The 17942-nt window shown below is 41.9% G+C and overlaps 1 protein-coding gene across 3 annotated transcripts in view; it reads left to right on the top strand.

The window, feature by feature from the left end:
* Nucleotides 1-1798: 1798 nt before the first annotated feature.
* triqk (triple QxxK/R motif containing) overlaps nucleotides 1799-17942 on the top strand; it is a 93587-nt gene continuing 77443 nt past the window's right edge. The window contains exon 1 of one of the 3 annotated variants that reach the window (XM_060823655.1): nucleotides 1799-2350. The gene's annotated coding sequence lies outside the window, so the exon portion shown is untranslated. Of the gene's footprint in view, nucleotides 2506-17942 lie in introns of all 3 variants that reach the window. The other 2 variants (XM_060823657.1, XM_060823656.1) reach the window with 2 other exon arrangements.

Below are 17942 nucleotides of genomic sequence, written 5' to 3'. Positions count from 1 at the left end.
GTGCACCGAGTGCATTCAAGAGTGAAGTTGATAACGTTTTAAAAATCAGTAAAGGAATCAGGAATTTGGGGAGAAGGCAGAAAAGTGGAGTTGAGAATGACCAGAGCATGATTTCATTGAATGGTGGAACTCGATGGGCCGAATGGCCAACAAAAACCTTTATAATATTAATGACCTCACTATTCATTCACTTTTTTTTTGCACAGAAGGAGTCTTTGAAAATCCTCTTTGTACCTCGCCTAAGAGGCTGGTAGTTCACCATTGAAAGCAATGGCTATTGCTAGTACCAAATGTTTACCTTCAAGTGGCACCAGGGCAGGAAGTGAGCAGTATCCCCATTTGGGACTCTCCCACATCCAATCAAATACTCCAGCCCTACCTCCTACGAGAACATTAAATTGTACCTGATGTTTTCCATGATGAAGGAATCTAAAACTAAGAGGCATGTTTTCAAATAAGGAGGTGGAGATAACAAGAATTTCATTTCTCAGAGGATTGTGGAATTCTCAATCCAGGTAATTGCTTGAGTCATGTTAGATGTAGTACATGGATACATTTTTGGATAGTGATTGAGACAAGGATTATGAGAACAGCCAGAAAAATCAAATTGGTAAAAATTCAGATCTACCACAAAATGATACAATGATGGAGCATTCTCAAGATATCAATGGCCTATTCCTACTTTCATCCTTATGTTCATGACACTAAATAAAAACTGAAACAACTGCGGATGCTGTAAATCAGAAACAAAAACAGAAGTTGCTGGAAAAGCTCAGCAGTTCTGAGGAAGGGTCTCTGGACCCAAACTGTTAACTTTGATTTCTCTTCACAAATGCTGCCCGACTTGCTGAGCTTTTCCAGCAATTTCTGTTCTTGTTCATGACAAGAAACTTCCTTATGATCTCCCTCATTGATCAGAAGCTTTACTGGACCAATTATATAAACACTGAGGCCAGGAATGGGGTGAGTAACATGCCTCTTTAATCCTCAAAGCCTGCCTATGTACAAGATTTAAGTGAGGCATTTGATGCAATACTCACCACTTACCTGGATAAGTGCAGCTCCACTAATGTTCAAGGAGCTTGACACATTCAGGACAAAGCAGTTCACTTGATGACCCTATCTACCAATTTAAAGTATTCACACTCTACACCACATGCACATTGGCAGCAGTGTGCACCATCTACAACATTCACTGCAGCAATTTACTAGTGACCAGTATCACTATCACAAAAGAAGCAAAGACATACATGCAACCACCTGCCCATTGGCCTTATAGTCACATATCACCCGGACTTGAAATATCTCGCCATTCCTTCACAGTGGGGAGACCAATCATGAAGCTACCACAACAGTGGGGTGGACATCGGATCAACTGCAGTCATTCAAGAAGGCTGCTTGTTATCCACAGGAAATACCTGCAATGGCCAAAAGGAAATAATGGCACTACCAACGCACCACATGTCCCATGAATGAACAAAAGAAAAAAGATAATCAATAGGTTTAGGGTTCGAGATTACAATAAGATAAAACAAAGAACTGTGGATACTTAACATCTGAAACAAACAAAAACACAAGTTGTTGGAGAAACTCAGCAGCAACTGTAGAAGGGTGACTGGACTGAAAACAATACTATCAAGATTAGTGGTGCTGGAAAAGCACAGTAAATCATGCAGCATCCAGGGAGCAGGAGAATCCATTTTTCGGGCAAAGCCCTTCATACTCTTCCAGCATCACTCTAATCTTGACTCTGACCTCCAGCATCTGCATTCTGCCCTGAAAACAATACTGTTTTCTCTCGCTACAGATCCGCCAGCCCTGCCGAGTTTCTCAGCAATTTCTGCTTGCTTCGGGAACGCAAACAGTGGCCGAGAAGCTGCCTTTGAAAGTTACAGTACGTGCATTGGACAAAAAGGGGAGCTGTGGTGGAGAAGCGAGCTCCGTGGCTGATTGCTGTGGGAAGACTGAGCCCCTGCCGCGGATTGAGCGGAAATGGGAGCGCGAGGCGATCCGGGCCAGGTTCTATAGCCGCTCGGCCCAGCCACCCGGGACTATCAGCACAGGCACTGACCGCTAGTTCCTCCACACCCACTACCAGCACCATAACTACCCGAACACTGAGTCTTCCGAGTGGGCTTTATGCACCATACCCGAGAGGAAAGGGATTGGCCTCAGGAAGAACACGGAACACCTTCCATTGCTGGTTTATGGCCACTTTCGAGCCTTTGATTGGTTGTCGCAGACGTCAATTTAGGACTGGTCTGACTCGGAAGCAACGTTGACAATTTTTTTTCGTGTGATCGGTTCATCAGGGGAGCTCACCGAATTTTTATCACATTTGCAGTGAGAGGTAATGGATTATTGTGTTTTAGGATGGCGAGAGGGTACAGTGGTAAAATGTGCAAACAGGCTTGAGCAAATAATTTAGGATCAGTTTCATTATACATTTCTAATTCGAACTGCTGCACTCTTGCCAACCTAAAAAAAGGGAGAAAGGATTTGCATGTGAGTATCATGCTGTATGCATCAAACTTTTCAAAGAATTTTGCACAAGGCATTATTTCAAGTGTAAACTCTGGATTGCTACGTTTGGTCCAAGATATGTTTGAAAGTCTGATCAGGTTATTAGAATCACCTGATGAAGGAGTGGCACTCCAAAAGCTAGTGTGCTTCCAATTAAACCTGTTGGACTATAACCTGATGTTATGTGATTTTTAACTTTGTACACTCCAGTCCAACACCGGCATCTCCAAATCAGGTTATTATCAATCGTCTTGGCACTGTTTCTTTGCTGCAATTGACCAGACCAAGGGTAAGGACACACTTATAAAAGTAGACGACACCTCCACCCCCCAAATTACTACACAGTAGAACAGAGGATAGTTCAGAGATAATGAAGGCATGTAATAAAGGGAGAAATCATCATGTTGGTTGGGACAGTCAGATTGGAAGAGAAGATGAAATAACTTTAGAGGCTGGTATCATATTACCAAGACACCCTTTGACTAGATTCACACTCCCAATCAGGGAATTCATATTCTGTGAGGTGACCTCAGTGCAATCACTACAGAAGGAATAGGAAGAACTCAGTGTATTTGGGACACTTTACTATAACAGTATGTTATAGATCCAACTAGGGATCAGGTTATTCTGTTAACACTATGTCCCATGATGTTCCTGGGCCCTTTTAGCACCAGGTCAGGTTCCTTTGATTTGGCATCTGACACAGGCGTAACTCTTGGATCAGTAGTGCCTCAGTAAACTTTCATTCTTCTTCTGGCGGCAAAGGTGTTGAGGTGGCTTCTTCTGTCTTTGTATTCATCTTTGATTTAACAAGGTTTGATGGAGAGGTGAATCCATGGGCTCTGGCAGTATTTCCAAAGGGGCATGGCACATTTTGTGCTCACAGCATCTGAAAATTCACAGCTTTCAAAATTTCTTGATTTGGAGATGCCGGTGTTGGACTGGGGTTTACAAAGTTAAAAATCACACAACACCAGGTTATAGTCCAATAGGTTTAATTGGAAGCACACTAGCTTTTGGAGCGCCGCTCCTTCACCTGATGAAGCTAGTGTGCTTACAATTAAAGCTGTTGGACTATAACCTGGTGTTGTATGATTTTTAACTTCAAAATCTCTGCTTATTCAGGACTGTTGTACTTACCTGAACTTTAAACGTTGCTGGCCTTGACCTCACATTGACCATGCCTCCTACCCATTCAGAACCATTTCTGTGATTCTTACACCAAACTTCATCCCCTTGTCAAACTCTCTCACTTGGTAGTCTTGGATCTGGCATTGGAGTTCCTGACACCGTTTCACACTCAACCCACCCTCGGTCTGGGAAGATCTTGGTATGGAGTCTTCAACCTATTAGGCACGTTGCCGATGCTATCCCTGCAGTTGCATGTGGGGTGGTCCTATAATCAAATAGGACCTGCACATTTGTGGGCAGCATGGTTCAATTCCCACCTCAGGCGACTGACTGTGTGGAGTTTGCACATTCTCCCCGTGTCTGCGTGGGTTTCCTCCGGGTGCTCCGGTTTCCTCCCACAGTCCAAAAATGTGCAGGTCAGGTGAATTGGCCATGCTAAATTGCTCGTAGTGTTAGGGGCAGGGGATGTAAATGTAGGGGAATAGGTCTGAGTGGGTTATGCTTCGGCGGGTCGGTGTGTACTTGTTGGGCCGAAGGGCCTGTTTCCACACTGTAAGTAATCTAATCTAATCAAATAAGAACGGTGCTACCTTGGTATCTCACGAGGCTGTAGACGTTTCTTCAATCTAGCCTTTAATGTTTGGACCACTCTTTCTGCCAGGCAATTAGATGATGGTATGGAGCTAGGCAGTTAGATGGTGGCATGGGAGTTGTCCTTATATGTCCTTATATGTCCTCAACTCCAGAAATAACCAGCTTCCCTGCTAGTACACGATGGCCTGTTATCTGTGACCAACACTTGCGGGACTCTTTGTGCTGCAAAAGATGTGCACAGTTTTTCTATTGTTGTCCTAGTATTGATGAATGGACCCTATGCACGTCCAACCACTTTGAGTGAGCATGTTCAATGATTAAAACATGGAATCCTTGAAAGGACCTACATAGATGACATGTGACTGAGTCCAAGGTTTACCCAGCCATTCCAACAGTTGTGGAGGTGCTAGTGGTGGTAATCGTACTTATTGGCACTCTGGGCACTGCCCCACCAATGCAGCTATGTCTACATATAAACCTTGCCACCAGACATAACTTCTCACCAATATCTTCATTTTGGAGACTCTAAATGATTCTGGTGGAGTTTATCCAGTATCTGCTGGCAACTTTGCTTAGGACAATCACTCTTGTTCCCCACCAATATGCTATCCTCTACTGTGAGCCAGTCCCTCCTGGTCTAAAAAGGTTTCAGTTGTAGTTGTGATGGCCTTTGGTTTCCCCCATTAATACTAATTGTTTCAATTTGAAAAGGATTGTATCTCTCTGTGACCAAAGTCTGACCACACCATTGTCAGCTGTGACTGGGAGTGTGTAACGAAAATTTAATATCATTATAGACTCTTCTATTGGGGATACCAGTGGTGGTGTATCTGCTAATGGGAGGCGGCTCAATGCATGTGCATTCACTATTCAGCCTCGAAGTTCTAACTTATAAAGACTTAGTATTAGAGGCTACTGCTGAATGGGGCCTCAGGCTGTTGGGTGGTGCTGCCTTAACCTCTTTAAGCAGACCAAGAGTTGTTTGTGATTTGTGGTCCATAAAGGTGTTGGTGGAACCTCTTGACACCAAACATGACTGTCAATCTTTCTTTTCCTATCTGGCTATATTTATGCTGTGCATTAGCCAAAGTGCTGGATGTATAAGTTATTGGATGTTCAGCTCCATTGGGCCATCAATGAGCTAATACCACTCTGATGCTGTACAGGGAGGCATTGCATATCACTACCAGATCTTTCTTAGGATCAGAGTGTGCCAACACCTTAGAGTATGATAACTGCTTTGTTACTTCTTTGAAAGCTAAGGCTTGTCTGTGAGACCGTTTCCAAGGCTAACCCTCTTTTAAGGATTGATGCAATGTTGCCAGGATGGATGGTAATTTATGTATGAACTTTCTATAATATTTTACCAGCCCAAGAAATGACCTGAACTCCTGGACAGACATGAGAATTGGGCACCTTTAATCATCTTTACTTTATTTTCCAGTGGGCGTAACCTGTTCTGGTTCACCCTGTAGCCCAAGAAGGCCTTTTGGAGTACTGGAACACATTTTTCCCTTCTTAGGTATACACCCACCTTGGAAAAAGCATCTTAGGACTATATACAAGTACTCAGTTTTCCCTGTTAGCAGGAAGTCATCCAGGTAAATGGTGGTCTGAGGTAGACCTTACAAAATGTTCTCCATCCTCCACTGAAAAATTGAACAGGCTGACAATATGCTAAATGGCAGTCTCATATGTTGCTACGAGCCTTTATGGGTATTAATTGTAGCAGACTCCTAGTAATCCTGATCTAAATGCTATAACAGCTATGTGTGGCACATGTCTAGCTGTGTGAAAGACAGGCCCCCTGTCAGTGTTGTGTATAAGTCTTCTATCCGAGGGATTGGGTAATTATATAGCTGAAAAAAGGGGTTCACTGTTTATGTAAAACCTGCACAAAAACGAACTCACCGATCGGGCATCAACATCGGTACACTGTTTGTGCCTATTTCACAAATTGGACTGGTCTGATGATTCCTTGACTTTCCAGGCTTCTGTAAGGCAAATGGCACAAATGGGCCTTGCAGAATTGAGGAATTGCTTCCTCATCAACATGAAAGGTGGGCTTGGCTCATCTGATAGTCCCTTGACCTTCCTGGAAAACGTCTGGGTATTTAAATAAGTCTTCACTCATGCAGCCATTTTCTAATAACAAAAATGTTGACCCCAATCTAGGTGAATCTTTCCCCACCAATTTCACGCTAACAACCTTGAGCCTTTTGCTACAATTACTGGTAACTGAACAATCTGCTTTTCTTGAGAAGTTGGACGTTTTATCTGTAAAGGTTCCCCCATATAGATTTTCAGCCTAGCTGAGGTCTTGCACAAAGTTGAGGGCTGAAGTCCAGGGTGAATTTTATTAAAAACTGGTTCTGTGATCATTAATATTGCCGCGCCAGTATTGGAAATGGATGACTGTTTAACCAGAAGGTATTTTGATTGGTTCTGATTTGGATGTTACTAAGCAATTTAAGGTAGAAGACAGAGAGTGGTGGTGGGGTGGGGTTGGGTTGCTTTCAGACTGTAGGCCTGTGGCCAACAGTAGTGTGCCACAAGGAACATGCTGGGTTCACTGCTTTTTGTCATTTATATAAATGATTTGGATGTGAACATAAGAGATATAGTTAGTAAGTTTGTAGGTGACACCAAAATTGTTGGCGGAGCAGACAGCAAAGAAGGTTATGGAATCTTGATCAGATGAGCCAATGGGTTGAGGAGTTTAAATAAATGTGAAGTCCTGCATTTTACAAGTGCAAATCATAGCAGGACTTATACACTTAATGGAAAGGTACTTGGGAGTATTGCTGAACAAGGAGACCTTGGAATGCCGGTTTATAGGTTCTTGAAAGTGGAGTCACAAATAGATATGATAGTGAAGAAGGTGTTTGGAATGCTTACCTGTATTGATCAGAGCATTGAGTATAGGAATTGGGAGGTTATGCTGTGCCTGTACAGAACATTGGTAAGTCCACCTTTGGAATATTGTATGCAATTCTGGTCTCCCTGTGAAACTTGAAAGGGTTCAGAAAAGATTTACAAGGATGCTGCCGGGGTTGGAGGTTTTGAGCTATAGGGAGCAGCTGAAGGCAGGGGCTGTTTTCCCTGGAGCATTGGAGGCTGAGGCTGACCTTATAAAGGTTTATAATATCATGAGGTGCATGGATAGGATAAATAGACAAGGTCTTTTTCCTGGGGTGGGGGAGCCCAGAACAGGAGGGCATAGGTTTAAGGTGAGAGGGGAAAGATTTAAAAGGGACCTGAGAGGCAACATTTTCACACAGAGGGTGGTGTATGTTTTGAATGAACTGCCAGAGGATGTGATGGAGGCTGGTACAATTACCACATTAGCAGGCATCTGGAAAGATATGAGGAGTTTAGAGGGATATGGGCCAAGTGCTGGCAAATGGGACTAGATTAATTTATGATATCTGATTGGCATGAATGATTTGGACTTAAGGGTCTCTTTCTGTATTGTATATCTTTATGACTGTATGACTCTTTAACTGTTGCAAGTCAGATGTTGCAAGACTTTCTAGGGTGTACACTCTTCTGAATACTGCCAGTGAGTCCTCTTACTCAGTTTAGGTCAAGTGAGACTGTTTTGCTGTCTTGAGTCCGCATACTGGCAACAGCTATAATGGCTTGCTGTCAGATCATGAATGAAATTATAACTTTGGCTGGGGCTTGGTTTTGTTTTGGGGTTTTGCTGTGGGCCAACCTCGAGTCCCTATGATCAAGAGATGTCCTGAGTGAGGCTATACAGTTGTTTGCATTCAAGTGGTGTTTCCCAAGCTGAGTCGGACTGGCAAGGGTGTCCAATTCCATTCAAATATCTTGTTCCTTGTATGCTCCACTTGCTGCATTTTCCAGTGATAAAGCCAGTTGTTTGAAAGCTAGTTGTCTCTTTGAAATTCAGATGTGCTTCAGCTAGCAGGTAGTTTTGCATAGTTATATCATTAATCTCACATACCAGATGGTCTCTGAACATTTCAGTAAGGGTTAAAGCAAATTCACGAACTTCTGCTAATTATCTTAACCTTGATAAAAAAACCCAGAATTGTTTCTGCTGGTTCTTGAATTGCTGAGTAAAAACGATAGAATCTCAGAATTAGAGGAGGCTTGGGTTCATAATATTCCTTAACTATATCTGTCAATTCTTAAAAGGTTTTAGTATTTTGGTACCTCAGGGAAAGTTACACTCCTAATGACAGAAAAAGCTGCAACTTCACAGGCTGTCAGGAAATTTACTTGTTATTTTTCATCTGCCATAATGTCATTGGTTCAGAAAAATAACACAGTCTTTCCACGTATTGGGCGGCAGGGTCAAATGAGTCAAGCACCTCAAACATGGCATAATGTAAGATAATACTTACCCCAACTCAAACGCAATTGTTGTGAGCAAGTTTCTTCAGGATCATGCTGTACTCTCATCACCACTGAAATAACCATTTAGAGGCTGGTATCCAGTCACCAATTCACGGTTTACTTACACATGAACAGTCTTTGACTGTCATCTATCTCATACAGAATCAGGCATCAGTGTGTCAGTATTCCTGACGTGCAACCTTTTCATGTCAACCAGGGCTCCCTGACTGGACCACATTAATAGCCCCAGTCATATTCTCCGTGGTGCAATTGGCTGACCATCTTACAATTACTCCAGAAGGCATGAGGAAGAATTTGTAGTGTGTACTCTGGATAGTTTCTAAGAATAATATGTTGTGAATCCTACCATGGATCAGGTTATTTTGAATCTGTTGATGTGTAGTGGTTTAATAAATGAGGTCAGACTAAAATATCCCCTTGCAAACAGTGATTATAATGTGATAGCATTTGTTTTGAGATGGAGTAATTTTTGTTGGAGACAACTGTGCTAAACTTAAAAAAGTGAATTACAAAGAATGAGAGCAGAGCTGGCTGGAGTGGACTGTGAAAGGATTTTAGCAGCAAAGATATTAAGGAACATTGGTAGATGTTTAAGAAAATAGTTAATGACTCACATCAAATATATATTTAATTGAGGAAAAGTTAAGGGTAACATCAGATTTAAGGGAACGAAACATACAATGTGTCAAAGATTAGTGGTAAGATGGAGGATTGCTAAAGTTTAAAAAGAAACAACAGAAAATAACCAATATAATAAAGAAGGAAAAAATAAAGGTTGAGGGTAAACTTGCAACGAACATCGAGATAGAAGGTAAGAACAATTTTAAATTCATAAAAAAGAAGAGAAACATCAAAGTGAACATAGACCACTTGGAGAAAGTGGCTGGGGAAATAATAATGGGGAACCAGGAAACGGCAGAGAAATTCAATAAAAACTTTGCATCAGTCTTCACACTGGAAGACATTAATAGCATTTCAAGATCACTAAAAAATCAAGGAGCAAAAGCAGGAGAGGAAATAAATATAATACCAATTAGTAAAAAAAAGCTCAGAAAACTAATGGGATTAAAGGCCAGTAAGTCCCTTGCACGTGATGGGGTTCATCCAGTTGCTCCAGAGATAGTGGATTCATTGATAATAATCTTCCCGGAATCCTTAGATTCTGGAAAGAGTTTTCCAATCTGACAACAGTCAGTATAACACTTTATTTAAAAAGGGAAAGAGACAAAAACAAGTAACTATAGATCAATTAGATTAATGTTAATGTCCGTTATGAGGGAAATGTTAGAATTTATTATAAAATATGCATTGGCAAAATATTTAAGAATACATGTTATGGTCAAGCAGAGTCAGGAGGGCTTCGTGAAGGGTTTTCTGCCTGGTAAATTGACTAGATTCTTTGAGGTGACAAGCATGAAAGATTAACAGGAAGCAATGGATTTAATAGATTTAGATTTACAGAAGGCATTCAGTGAGATCATGGTTGATTTTGTAATCCTCAACTCCACTTTCTTGATTAGCTTACATTTAAAAGTCTGTCTATCCCAGCCTTGCTTATATTTAACTACCCAACTTCAATAACCCTCTATGGTAAATAATTCTACAGACTCATTTCCACTGAGAGAAGAAATTCCACTCTTGTCTTAAATGTGCAGCCCTTATTCTGACCTTATGTTCTATGGTCCAAGACTCTTCTCACAAGAGGCATCAACCTTTCTGCATCTACTCTGTCAAGTCTCCTAAGAATCTTTATTTCAATGAAGTAGCCTCTTATTCTTCCAAATTCCAGGGAGTGGCCCAACCTATTCAATCTCTCCACTTAAGAAGGTATTGGACCTGTTACCAGTTTTGTGAACCTTCTATGAACTGCCTCCAATGCAAGTATGTGTTTCCTTAGTGAAGGGGCCCAAATCTGTGTTCCAGCTATATCTCACTAGTGCCCTATATAATTTTAGCAAAAGCCTCCCTACTTTCATACTGTACTCACTTTGAACTAAAGGAAAACATTCCATAGCCTTCCCTATTATCTGTTGAACTTGGATGCTGGCTTTTAGTGATGTATGTGTGTGAACTCCTAAATCCCTCTATTCTGTAGCCTACCAAAGTCTTTCCCTATTTAAATAATAGGTGTTTTGTAAGAAAATACATGTGACCATAAATAAAATCAACATAGGTTTAGATTACCTACAGTTTGGAAACAGGTCTTTAGGCTCAACAAGTCCATGCTGACATTCTGAAGAGTAACCCATCCCTCTACTCTATAGTTACCCCTGACTAATGCACCTAACACTCTGGGCAATTTAGCATGGCCAATTCACCTACATCTTTGGATTGCGAGAGGAAACCGGAGTACCTGGAGGAAACCCACACAGACATGGGGAGAATGTGCAAACTCCACACATATAATCACCCGAGACAGGAATTGAACCCGGGTCCCTGATGCTGTGAGGTAGCAGCGCTAACTACTGAGCCACCATGCCACCCTCATTTACAAGAATGATACCTGGAATTCAGGGGTTGAGTTATGAGGATAGATTATACAAATTAGGCTGGTTTTCTCTAGAATTTAGAAAGTTAAAGGATGATATTATCAGGAGAAGACATGATAGGTAAAGATAAACTATTTCCGTCGATTGGAGATTATATAATTCGGGTCATAGTGTGAGAATTAGGGCCAGACCATTCAGGAGAGATGTTAGGAAATACTTCTACACAAAGGGTGGTGAAGCTTTTGGCAGTTGATGCTAGATCAGCTGTAACTTTAAATCTGAGACAGACACATTTTTATTCATCAAAGGTATGAAGAGTTATGGGCCAAAGGCTGGTGCTATATATGGAATTAGGCTACAGATCAGCTCTGATCTCAATAAATGGCAGAACACTCTCAAGGGACATACTCTTGTTCTTGTGTTCACTGGTTTTTAAAATTCACACACAACCATTCTCTTTTCTTGAGAACAGGCCTCATTTGAGCTGAATGAACAATGCAGTGGCAAATGCGCAACTAGATCTCGATGTTATTTCTGGACAGAAATTTCTAGTCTAAGCCAAGTTGTGTGAGAGGCACAGGTCAGCAAATAAAACCTTAAGTGAAAGAATTAAAAAACACAAAAGACTATAGATCAAGCTAAGTACATTGTGAAGCATATCTTTTTAAATATGTCGATCAGATTCCTGTTCTGCATGTAACAAATTTCAGTTATTGTGGAATAAATGGCAGTTAAATACATTTTCAGAAGTTGCTGGAAGAATCTTGGGAACCCATGGGCTGGATTTATTACAAGGTCAGGTGTATGCTTTCTTTATCTATTATAAATGTGGAATTAGCAATTAACAGTTGAAGAATACTGTAAATTGATGTAAATGAAAGATTTGTTCCCTCTCTCTCAGTCACATTTAGTGGGTAAACATGAACACAATTAAAGCTGACTGTCAGAAGTCATTAGCTCACCTTAATATTTTTCTGCTTTAAGTTCCCAAGCAGCCAGTTGTGGAGGACAGAAATACCTGATCTCACAGCCTCCAATTTCTGCCTTTGAGCTGGTTTGATCGTTTTTTGCTGAGTGCGTATGTATCCTATCCTTGAGTTGGTAAACTTGTTTTAAATTATGGGACATGGGAACATGGAGGAACAAAAAATGAGCCATTTACATAAATCATGAAAAAAACAAATGCACTGTTACGGAGGCGACTCAACCTGAGGGCCGGAGAATGACTATGAGAGTGTGGGATTGTGCATGAAAACATTTCAAGTCCTAAGTGCAGGAAGGTTTGGTTTTGAACAGAAGGAGTGTGATTTGAAAGACAGTGCTAGAGGAGAGTGTTGAATGCAGTAAAGCATCAGATTGGAGAACAAAGAGAATAAGTGAGGCCTGTGGTAAAATTAAGGAGACTAACCCGTAGAGTTTTTACGCAAAGTCTTCTTATTGGAAGATGTATGGAAGAATGTGGGAGTTCAGTGTCTTTTCACAATGTATGGGCAGATTGAAAAGTTGCAGTACAAAAGACAATTTATGCTGGCCTAGAACTAAAGTTATTAGGTATGTAACTACTAAGTTGTATGTATTTGTAAAGTCTCAAGAGAATGTATGACGTTCTTTGAAAACACATTTTGCTGTATTACACTGAATGTTATCTGTTTAAAGTTCCAACTGTAGCAAACTGCCTGTAACAATGTTATGTGAATGGTATGCTTAAACTTAAAACTTAAAGACTTTTTGGTAGGTGTATAACACAGATTCCACACAGTCAGTATGGAATAAAAAAGACATGTAGGAAGTTTTAAAAGAGGTGTAAACATTATAGAGTAATAATAGTAGGGGATTTCAACTTAGAGTCAGAGAGTCATAGAGATGTACAGCACTGAAACAGACCCTTCGGTCCAACCCGTCCATGCTGATCAGATATCCCAACTCAATCTAGTCCCACCTGCCAGCACCCAGCCCATATCCCTCCAAACCCTTCCTATTCATATACCCATCCAGATGCCTTTTAAATGTTGCAATTGGACCAGCCTCCACCACTTCTTCCGGCAGCTCATTCTGTACAAGTACCACCCTCTGCGTGAAAAAGTTGCCCCTTAGGTCTCTTTCATATCTTTCCCCTCTCACCATAAACTATGCCCTCTAGTTCTGTACTCCCCCACCCCAGGGGAAAGACATTGTCTATTTATCCTATCCATGCCCCTCATGATTTAATAAATGTCTATAAGGTCACCCCTCAGCCTCTGATGCTCCAGGGAAAACAGCCCTAGACTATTCAGCCTCTCCCTGTAGCTCAAATCCTCCAACCCTGGCAACATCCGTGTAAATCTTTTCAGAACCCTTTCAAGTTTCACAATATCCTTCTGATAGGAAGGAGACCAGAATTGCACACAATATTCCAAAAATGGCCTAACCAATGTCCTGTACAATAGCAACATGACCTCCCAACTCAATGCCAAATGCCTTCTTCATTCTCCTATCTGTGCGACTCCACTTTCGAGGAACGGTGAACCTGCACTACAAGGTCTCCTTGTTCAGCAACGACTTTACCATTAAGTCCTGCTAAGATTTGCTTTCCCAAATGCAGCACCTCGCATTTATCTGAATTAAACTCCATCTATCACTTCTGTGCCCATTGACCCATTTGATCAAGATCTCATTGTAATCTGAGGTAACCTTCTTCGCTATCCACTACACCTCCAATTTTGGTGTCATCTGCAAGCTTACTAACTGTACCTCTTATGCTCAAATCCAAATCATTTATATAAATGATGAAAAGTAGTGGACCAAGCACCAATCCTTGTGGCACTCCACTGGTCACAGGCCTCCAGTCTGAAAAAACAACCCTCTACTACCACCCTCTATCTTCTACCTTTGAGCCAGTACTGTATCCAAATGGCTAGTTCTCCCTGTATTCCATGAGATTTAACCTTGCTGACCAGTCTTCCGTGGGGAACCTTGTTGAATGCCTTATTAAAGTCCATATAGATCACATCTACCACTCTGCCCTCTTTGTTACTTCTTCAAAAACTCCGTCAAGTTTGTGAGACATGATTTCCCAAACACAAAGCCATGTTGACTATCTCTAATCAGTCCTTGCCTTTCCTGTACATCCTGTCCCTCAGGATTCCCTCCAACAATTTGCAGACCATCAGCATCAGACTCACTGGTCTATAGTTCTCTGGCTTGTCCTTACCATCTTTCTTAAATAGTAGCATCATGTTAGCCAATCTCCAGTCTTCCAGCACCTCCCCTGTAACATCGATGATACACATACCTCAGTAAGAGGCCCAGCAATCACTTTCCACAGAGTTCGAGGATATACGTCCCTGCGATTCATCCCAACTTTATGCAGTTCAAGACATCCAGCACTTCCTCCTCTGTAACATAGACATTTTTCAAGATGTCACCATCTATTTCCCTACATTCTATATCTTCCGTGTCCTTTTTCACAGTAAATAAAGTGATGCAAAATATTCGTTTAGTATTTTCCCCCATCTCCTGCAGCTGCACACAAAGGCCGCCTTGCTGATCTTTGAGGAGCCCTATTCTCTCCCTAGTTACCCTTTTGTCCTTAATGTATTTGTAAAATCCCTTTGCCTTTTCCTTAACTCTATCTGCCAAAGCTATCTCATGTACCCTTTTTGCCCTCCTGATGTCCCTCTTAAGTATATTCCTACTGCCTTTAAACTTTTCTAAGGATTCACTGGATCTATCTTGTCTATACTTGCTTCCTTCTTTTTCGTAACCGAAGCCTCAATTTCTTTAATCATCCAGCATTCCCTACACTACCAGCCTTTCCTTTTACAGGAATATACTGTCTCTGGGCTCTCGTTATCTCATTTTTGAAGGCTTCCCATTTTCAGCCATCCTTTTACCTGTGAAAGTAAGCTTTTGAAAGTTCTTGCCTTATTCTGGGGAAGGTGGCACCTGTACAAACAGGATGGTCTTCACTTGAACCAGAGGGGTAGTAATGTTCTGGGTGGAAAATTTGCTGGTGCTATTCGGGTGTGTTTAAACTAGCTCAGCAGGGGAATGGGAACCTGAGGTGTAGTTGAAGTGCACAGGAGGATGAGAGTAGAGAGGACAGGGGCAGGAATTCACGTTCACAGGAATGTGTTGACAGACAGCAAGCTGGTTTGAAACATGTCTACTTCAACGCCAGAAGTATCTGAAGTAAGGTAGGTGAGCTTGCAGCATGGATCGGTACCTGGGACTTTGATGTTTGTGGCCATTTCAGAGACATGGATAGAAAGGGTGAGGAATGAATGTTGCAGGTTTCAGGATTTAGATCTTTCATTAAGAACAGGCAAGGTGGTAAAAGAGGGGGAGATGTGGCCTTGTTAGTCAAGGATAGTATAACTTTGGCTGAAAGAACTTCTGACGAGGACTCGTCTACTGAGGTAGTGTGGGCTGAGGTTAGAAACAGGAGAGGAGAGGTCACACTGCTTGGAGTTTTTTATAGGCCTCCGCAGAGTTCCAGGGAGGTGGAAGAGAGGATTGGCAAAATGGTTTTGGGTAGGAGTGAAAGGAACAGGGTGGTCATTATGGGGGACTTTAACTTCCCCAACATTGACTGGAAATGTTGTAACTCTAGTACATCAGATGGATCAGTTTTTGTCCAGTGTGTATGGGAAGGTTTCCTGACACAGTATGTCAAAGGGCCGACAAGAAGGGAGGCCACACTGGATCTGGTGCTTGGTAATGAACGAGGCTGGGTTTTTGATTTAGTGGTAGGTGAGCATTTTGGAAAGAGTGACCATAATTCAGTTACATTTAGTTTAGTGGTGGAAAGGGATAGGTACATGCCACAGGTCAAGAGTTATCGATGGGACAAGGGCAGTTATAATGCGATTAGGCAAGACTTAGGATGCATAGAATGGGGTAGCAAAAAGCAGGGGATGCAGACAATGGAAATGTGGAGCTTGTTTAAGGAACAGGTATTACGTGTCCTTGATAGGAATGTCCCTGTCAGGCAGGGAGGAAGTTATAAGGTGAGGGAACCGTGGCTGACTACAGAAATTGCATCCCTTGTTAAGCAGAAGGAGGAGGCTTATGTCTTGATGAAGCGATGGAGAAGTTACAGATCAGCGAAGAAGGATTTAAATAGTGAATTATGAAGAGCAAGGAGAGAACACGAGCAGTCTTTAGCAAATAGAATAAAGGAGAACCCTAAAGTTTTCTATAGGTATGTGAGGAATAAAAGGATGACAGGAATAGGGCCACTCAAAGTCAAAAGTGGGAAGTTGTGTTTGGACCCTGTGCAGATCGGAGAGGTGCTAAACGAACATTTCTCGTCGGTTTTCATTCAGGAAAAGGAGAATATTGTAGAGGAGAAGAATGAGGTACGAGATATTAGACTCAAAAGGATCGAGGTTAGTTACAAACAGGTGTTATCAATGCTAGAAGGAGTGAAAGTAGACAAGTTCCCTGGGCTGGATGGGATTTATCTGAGGATTGTCTGGGAAGCTAGGGAGGAGATTAGTAGAGCCTTTGACTTTGATATTTGCGTCATCATTGTCTACAGGTTTAGTACCAGAGGACTGGAGGATTGCAAATATTGTGCCCTTGTTCAAGAAGGGCAGCAGAGATGACCCAGGTAATTATAGACCAGTGAGCCTTGCCTCTGTTATAGGAAAGGTTTTGGAAAGGATTATAAGAGATAAGATTTATAATCATCCAGCAAGCAACAATTTGATTTCAGATAGTCAACATGGTTTCATCAAGGGCAGGTTGTGTCTCACAAACCTCATTGAGTTTTATCAGAAGGTGACCATGCGTGTAGGTGAGGGTTGGGCAGTTGATGTGGTATACATGGACTTCAGTAAAGCCTTTGATAAGGTTCCACATGGTAGGCTGTTGGAGAAAATACAGAAGCTTGGCATTGAGGGTGATTTAGCAGTTTGGATTAGAAACTGGCTTTCTGAAAGAAGGTACGAGTGGTGGTTAATGAAAAATATTCAGCCTGGAGTCCGGTTACTAGTGGTGTGCCACAAGGTTCTGTTTTGGGAACACTGCTGTTTGCTATTTTTATAAATGACTTAACCGCAGGCATAGGTGGATGGATTAGTAAATTTGCAGATGACACTAAAGTCGGTGAGTAGTGGACAGTTTGGAAGAATGTTACAGGTTGGAGGGTTTTGGATAAACTGCATGCATTGAGCTGAGAGGTGGCAATGCAGCAAAATGTGAGGTGATGCACTTTGGGAAGAATAATAGGAAGGCAGAGTACTGGGTCAATGGAAAGATTCTTGGTAGTGTGGATGTGCAGAGGGATCTTGGAGTCCATGTACATAGATCCCTGAAAGTTGCCACCCAGGTTGATAGTGCTGTTAGGAAGGCATACAGTGTGTTAGGTTTCATTGGTTGAGGGATTGAGTTCCGGAGCTGCAATGTCATGCTGCAACTGTCCAAAATGCTAGTGTAGCCACACTTGAAATATTGTGTACAGTTCTGGTCGCCATATTTCGGGAAGGATGTGGAAGCAATGGAAAAGATGCAGAGGAGATTTACCAGGTTGTTACAAGATAATCAGAGGATTAGATAGGGTAGACAGTGACAGTCTTTTTTCCGAAGATGATGACGTTAGCTTGTACAAGGGGGCATAGCTACAAATTGAGGGGTGACAGATTTAAGACAGATGATAGAGGCAGGACCTTTACTCAGAGAGTGGTAAGGGCGTGGAATGTTCTACCTGTCAGTGTAATTAACTCAGCCACATCAGGGAGATGGAAACAATCCTTGGATAAGCACATGGATGATGGTGGGATAGTGTAGGGGGATGAGCTGAGAATAGTTCACAGATTGGCGCAACATCGAGGGCCG

Source organism: Hemiscyllium ocellatum, chromosome 4 (assembly GCF_020745735.1).
Source record: "Hemiscyllium ocellatum isolate sHemOce1 chromosome 4, sHemOce1.pat.X.cur, whole genome shotgun sequence".
NCBI lineage: Eukaryota > Metazoa > Chordata > Chondrichthyes > Orectolobiformes > Hemiscylliidae > Hemiscyllium > Hemiscyllium ocellatum.
The sequence above is the reverse complement of the archived record's forward strand: the minus strand, read 5'-3'. Positions and strand labels throughout refer to the sequence as shown.